Source organism: Eretmochelys imbricata, chromosome 11 (assembly GCF_965152235.1).
Source record: "Eretmochelys imbricata isolate rEreImb1 chromosome 11, rEreImb1.hap1, whole genome shotgun sequence".
NCBI lineage: Eukaryota > Metazoa > Chordata > Testudines > Cheloniidae > Eretmochelys > Eretmochelys imbricata.
Genome location: NC_135582.1, coordinates 2,740,936 through 2,748,020, shown reverse-complemented (window position 1 = coordinate 2,748,020; position 7,085 = coordinate 2,740,936).

Below are 7,085 nucleotides of genomic sequence, written 5' to 3'. Positions count from 1 at the left end.
TGCTTGGTCAAAATCTGCCCAAGGGCCCCAGAGCAGGATCTGGCGTTAATCACCAGCTCTGGGACCCCGTGAGCCCCTTAAGATGATCAGGGACAATGCTCAGAAACCTCCACCGGCTGCTGCAGGCCCCCACCCCCTTCTGGGAGCCACCGACATGCCTCCCCCCTCCCCACCCTATCTCCCCTCCATGGGGCAGCACCACGATTTGCCAGAGAGCAGCTTTCCTGCAAACCACATGGGCTGACCGAGGCTGCAGCGCAAAGGCCCCTGCCCCGAGGAGCTAGCAGTCAGACCCGAGCTAGGAGGGTGCCCCGAGGAGCAGAGCCCACAAAGAGGGCGGCACTGGAGAAGCGGGAGGCGGCTGCAGGGCCCTGGGGCTCGAGAGGTTTACAATCAGCCTGGAGAACAGGCTGCAGGTGACGGTGCCATGGTGGCCCATGCAGCACAGTGGGAATGTGGGAGAAGGAGCGAAGCCGGATGCTGTATCAGGAGGGTCAGGGATTCACTACTAGAGAGCAACCCAGGGAATCGTTATTGCTCATCATTAACGGGCCCACAGCGCTGAAGCCAAGAGACAATGCAGGGGTTGGCTGGACAGGGGCCGTCTGTCTGTCCTCCTCCTGCTGGCATCGAACGTGTCCATCCATCCCTCCTCCAAGGGGCAGCCAGGTGAATGGAGACGCCCTGCAATGGTGCAGGCATTTCTTCTCACACCAACCCCAGTGGGGTCCTCCACCCCCAGAGTCCCCCCCCAGGGCTCAGCGCTCCCCCCCTCTCGTCTAGGATCTCTATGGAGCCAGGGGGAAGCAGCAGGGGGCTTGGGGCCAACAGGACACAGGCGGCCCCCAGCTCTGTGAGCGCATCACATGGAAACAGCCCCGTCTCCTGAGCTCAGCCCCTGGGCAGAGCCGTGGGGAACCCGGACAGGACAGGAGAAATGGTTTGAAGAGCTTGTCTCTTCTCTACTCACCTGCTGGCTGTCCAGCCCCCTTCCTCCCCCCCTCCCCATTGCTACATCAGCCATGGGGGCATGGGGGGGAGGTTCGCCTCCTCTATCCTGATTCCTACTGATGTCCAAGTAGCCATGGCGGCCAAGCATCCCTCCCATCTGTACCTGGCCTGATGCCTGCGCCCTGCCCTGCCTGACCCAGACCAAGCCACGCTGCCCTCCCTACATGGGACCTCCCAGCACGGTCAGTGCAGGCCATTCTCACCCTGGACAGAGCCATCTGCCCAGAGAAAGCTCCAGCAGGTCCAGACGCCGCAGCCTGCCCACCCAGCAACACCAGGTGCCACGAGCCCATCGCCCCAGCACCGGCTTCTCAGTGATGGAGCCCAGTGCAAGATCTCTGTCCCAACACTCCCATCTGCCCTCCCCCAGCCATGGGATTGGCCCGAGAGACGCCCCCTTCCACAACCTTCTGCCACAGTCCGGGCCCCACAGACAGTGACACCGTCACCCAGTAGGGGGCGCTAGTGAGCGCAGGAGACAGAACCATCCTGGGAGCCGGCCCCAGACGGTGGAACTCACTGCCACTAGAAAGAAAGGACCATGGACCACACCATACAGGGAACGGAATGCCAAACTCCCCTTGGTGACTTGGTTTCCCCTCAATTAGTTCTTCTCACAAAGACACACTGAATACCCCCATCTTCGCCATCTTTCTCCTCCTCGCTGGGAAGGGAAGAAAGACTGACTGTTATATCAATACGTAAGTGCACAAGAAGCCCGCAGCACTGTGGGGCTGGGTTGTGGGTACGGCCCTGGAGAGATGGAGAAGTCCTTCCCTTGGGGTCAGGATTCCCAAACCTCGCACCATCCCAAAGCCGCTACTGCCCAACGTTTGGGTTTCTTAACTCCTCCCACAAACCCCCGCATGCCTAGCCACACACCCTCCCCCCTGGGCCCAGCTTTACCCTCCAGCTATTCACCAGCTGCCCCCAGGGCCCCTCTCCCTTAGCCAAATTCAAACTCTCTTAACCTTGCCTCCTGGCTCTTCTCTGAACCCCGCTCCATCGCTCTCTGGCAGGTTCTGAGCACAATACGCCAGATGGGGTCTCCGAGAGGGGCCCACAGCTGCAGCCAGGATCTGACAGCCCTCCCCCCCGCCCAAGCTGTGCAAAGGGGGGGGACCATGCCTGCAGGGCCATGGGTTTATTTTCCTAATACTGCCCCAGCCCATTGCAATCTCAGGTGCCCCTGGCCGGGTGCTCTCCCCTTGGGGGGTACAAAAGGGGTGGAGCCGACGTGTGTGCATCCCCCTACAAGGCCCACGGTGGTAGGAGGTGTCACCGTCCCCACTCCTCCCCAGCCATCGCCCTTTTAAGGGCGCAGAAATTCTTCACATAAACAAGAGCTTGATCCTGGGAGCTGAGGCTCAGCAGCGGGGATTCCAGGGGGCCCCTCACCCCAGGGTGCTGGGGGGGCTCGCACTGGATACCTCCGACCCGCCTGCAGGGAGGGACAGGGGCTCAGGGGTGGGACCCAAGGGCGGCAGCTGGGGAGCCGCTAAAAGTTGCCCCGGTTGTTCAGCGAGGAGTTTGGGGTCTGGGGCAAGGGGGAGGGGAAGGGCGGAGCGGGGGGAGCCTTGAAACAGCTCAGGGAGCGTCTAGCAAGAGCAGCTCCGGGCCCGGGGCGAAGAGGCGACACCAGAGACCGCGAGGGAAGCGCACGGAGCGGGCCGGGGAGCTGCCAGGGCCCGGCCCGGGGAGGCGGCAGGGCGAGAGCAGCCGCCCCCACGAAGGCCCCGCAAACTGCGCCCTGCGTCGCTTTTTGCGCGGGGCAGGAATCGGCGCAGCGACCACCGACCCCGGCTTTTGCAAACCGCGCCCCCCCCGTGCAGGGCCCCCGGGGAGCGGCGGCGCCCGCAGCCCGGTCCCTGGAGACGTCCCGCGTTTGCAAACCCCGGCGCAGCCCGGGGCTCTGCGCGGCCTCTTCCGGCGGGGGGTGGGGGGTGCAATGGAGGCCGCTCCCTGGCGGGTCGGGCCCGAGGCAAGGGGCCGGGTGCAAATTTCCTTTCCCTTCCCAAGCGCGCAAGGCGCAGGACAAGCCGCCTGCTGCAGAGCGAGCCCCTTGGCTCAAGCGAGCTCAGGGCAGCGCGGGGAGGCGAGCCCCTCGCCCTGCCTTTAGGAGCCCAGGCTCTAGGGACTCGGTAGCGGGAGGGCGGGGGTTTCCCCCTCCCCTGCCAGGCTGGGGGGCAGATTTGCCACGTGCTCATCTTGCCAAACGGCCCTTCTCTGGGGGAGCCCCCTGGGAGCTGCCCCTGGCCCTAGGGCACCGCAGGGCCATGCTGGGGCAGGGTCACACCCTCCCCCCAGCGGTTACAGCAGCCTCGTAACTGACTCTGGCCTGTAACATCGCAGCCACCGTTCTCAATGAAACACACCCCCGAGCCCTATTTGTCGCTCACTGAACCACTAGGCAACAGCATCTTGTGGCAGGGAGTTCCCTGGGCTAATGACACCCTGTGCCATTTCCTGGTCTCTCTTCTGAACCGCCTGGCTTGTTAGCGTGACCTCGTGTAACCACTGGGCTCTACGGTCACGGTAGCGAGCCCCAGCAGCCGGGCCTTTCCTCTTCTCCGTTCTGCAGATGGATCTGCAGGAGCAGACCAGACCCACTTTCTTCCATGGCCAAACTGTTCTCCGACTTAGCAATTTTCTCACAGACTCCAGCTGGAGGGGACCTCGAGAAGTCACCAAGTCCAGCCCCCAGCGCTGAGGCAGGACCAAGTAACCCTAGACCAGCCCTGACAGGTGTTTGTCCAGCCTGGTCTGAAAACCCTCCAGCGTCGGGGCTTCCACCACTTCCCTGGGAAGCCGATTCTGCAGCCTGCTGCCCTGTGCGTTTGTCCTAATATCCAACCTAAATTGCCCTGGTTAGATTAAGCCCATTACTGCTTCTCCTGTCCTCAGGGGATGTGGAGAACAACTGATCGCTCACTGGCCTCTTTAGAACAGCCCTTCACAGATTTGAAGGCTTATTAGGCCCCCCTTCAGTCTACTTTCCTTAACTCTGAGTTTAACCTTCCCCCGCCGGGCACATCAAGAAAGAAACGGACAAATTAAAAGATCGCCTTAAAAAAACCACTATTTTTTGTACCTTGCAGAACGAAAGGATTAATTGTGATGATTGAATGTTTGTGTTAAGAACATAGGAACGGCCAGACTGGGTCAGACCCAAGGTCCATCCAGCCCAGTGTCCTGTCTGCTGACAGTGGCCAGGGCCAGGTTGCCCCAGAGGGAATGAACAGGACAGGGAATCATCAGTGATCCATCCCCTGTCGCCCCTGGCGCTTCCAGCCCTGTGGTTCTAGCCACTACAATGATGCACCCAGGGTTCAAAAGTATTTCCGTTTGCATAATCCAGCTCTGTTATTTCTGAGGCCACAGCACCGAGAGGCAGCTGCCGAGCTCCGGGCCCCACGGTGCACGAGGTGCGGTGCAGACGCATCACAAGAGACAGACCCTGCCCTGCAGAAGTCTGCCTGGCGATTTACTTTTTGCATTGCGCTCTGGGGAGCTGGTTAGGAAATGTGGGTGGAAAAATCTTGAGCCAAAATATTTCAGCCGGGAAGTGAAATGTTTAGACAGCCAAATGTTGGTGCAGTGCCTCATGGGAGTTGTAGTTTGGGCTGGGCTCCTTGGTTGGACTGCATCTCCCCTGCTGGGAATGCTGCAGGGTGGCCGAGAGGGCTCCCCACGGAGAGGACCAGAGCCCTACGACTGGAGGCAGCTACAGCAGATCTCCTTTAGCTAGCTGAAGGACCAGGCGTATGTGGAATTGCCTCGCGGCTTTGTCCGCAGCACCTGGAGTCCCTCTCTCTTCAGCTAGGCGAGGTGCAGGCTACCATGGCTCTGCTAGGAAGCAGCATCTGAGGCCAGACGCTGGTGACTGGGAACCAGGACTCCTGGGTTCTAGTCCCTGCTCTGCCACCCATCTGCCTACTCCGTGTCTTGCGGCGGGGGCCTTCCCTTAGTCTACGGTGTTGTCAGTTTCACCAGCCACATATTCTCACACACACAGACACAAAGCCATTAGGATATTTGAGGGCTCACCGGTGGGGCCTGCCAGTTCTCTTCTTCTACCGCAGCTCCTTTTAGGGGCTCCTCTCTTCACCAGCACAGCCCGTCCTGCCTTGATCTTGCGCTCTGGGCTGGAATGATTTTCTTAGGTGTAGCTGTTGCCTACCTTATACTCAAGCTAGCAAAGAAAACGCAACACTGCCAAGGCAGGACAAACGCAAGGCATGGCGCATTACACAAAGGGTTTACATGAAGTAATAATAAGTAATTGCCTGGAGCTGGCAGATCCCAGGTGATCTGAAACTGGGCAAAGGCCCAGAGAATAGGCTGTGGGAAATACACTGGGCAGGGCTGGAGGGCACCTGCTTGGGCTTTTCCCTGCAGCTGAGTGCAGCCGGGTTATTAGCACTCCAGGACCCCAGGGGAGGTCTCTGTTCTCAGCACTAATTGGAAGAGGAGCATCTCTGGGGGCTGCTAATTCACTTAGGCCTGAGTGCCAAGCGGCTGTACTGGGGATTGAGGAGATTTTGCCAGCTCCCAGATGCAGCTGTTAGCAATTAACCGTGCGGGGGGGGGCTGCCTGCTCCGGAAAGCTGCGTACAGCTACGGACGCCAGGATGCTGTAGCCCGGATCGTGGGGGGCTGTGGGCCTTGGGGAGTGCTGAGCAGAGAAGGGAAATGCCAAGCCCTGTTTAACTCTGTCCCTGCTGCTTGCAGGTAGCCCCTTCTCCAGCCTCCTGCCACAGGTTCCTTGCCAAGCCCAGGGAGCCGGTTTAGCCATTGCACCTGATCCCATCACTCACCACTGGACAGCTGGTGCCCCCTGGTGTCTGCACTGCGCTTCCAAGCAGGGGGTGCAGTAATTCTAAGGGAACAGGAGCCCCTGGGCATCTGCTCAGGATCCCTGCCCTGCCTCTAGCTCCACCCTGGGTGGGACCTCCCAGCCCACCCCGCTGCCCTTCCACAGCCAGCCTGGAGAGCTGCTGCTTGCCGGGGTACCCTCAGGGAGACAAATCCACAGGTCTGGGCTCCCCAGCCAGAGCCCACCCCTCCACAGGACACACCTGGCTGCAATGCATGCTGGGACCTGTAGTCCCCTTAGTCCTCACCTCTTGATCTGCTCCAAAGGAGGCCGGACCCTAGGGTTCCCCCCCTGTTGCCCAGGGAGCACCCTGATCAGGCGGAGCCACTGGCCGCACCTTTGGGGCCGCAGGTTTGGTTAACCCCTCTGTTGCTGCACTGGAAGGCCCTGGGACCCTCAGAGTTGCACTGGTTTAATTCCACTGGGCGAGACCCCGGCCTGCTCCCGGGACGGGCGCAGCTGTATGAGGATAGCAGTGCTCCCACGTGCCAGGCTCACTCCCCTCGCTGGAAAGTCTCTGGTTGATTTCGCGCTGGACTCAGGCCGTCTGCGTCACAGAGCTCCACGAACTCCACGAGACCCGAAGAGACGGGGGCCGAAGGCGGGTCGGGGCTGGGCCCTTGTTTGGGTCTATGAAGGGCTGGCAGGTTTGGGACTGGATCCAGCCCTGCGTCAGCCAATGGTTTTTAACAGTAGATGCTCAAGTGTCGTCCGCCCTGTGGCTGAGCAGGGAACGGGCGACTTTATGACATCCCGAGAGCGGGAGAGTGGAGCCATCGAAAGGGGATCTTTTTGCCAGACTGTTTCCAACGGGTGGGGTTTGCTTGCGACGGTGAACCCTAGTTAACTCCAATGCCTGACACGCACTTGGGACACAGGTGATCTTTGGTAAAGATTCCACACCCCGCTGTCCGGCACGTCACGCCGCTCCAAGCTGCCCTGCAAAATCAGACATGATGCTCCTGGCGTTTCTGAGGGGAAAACCGAGCCGATCCCCTTGCCCCTGCTCTTTTCTTTAACCCTTTCAGGGCCCCTTCACGCGGCATGAAGCAGCAAAATCAGGAGCAAACACAATTTAACCAGTGCACTCCCTAGCAGGCGACTGTAACCATTGACTACGGCAGCAGCTCAGCGAGAAGAGGGCTGGGTCCCTTTGGGCCTGGGAGTCCAGGGCTGGAGGGGGCGGCCCCATGCTCCA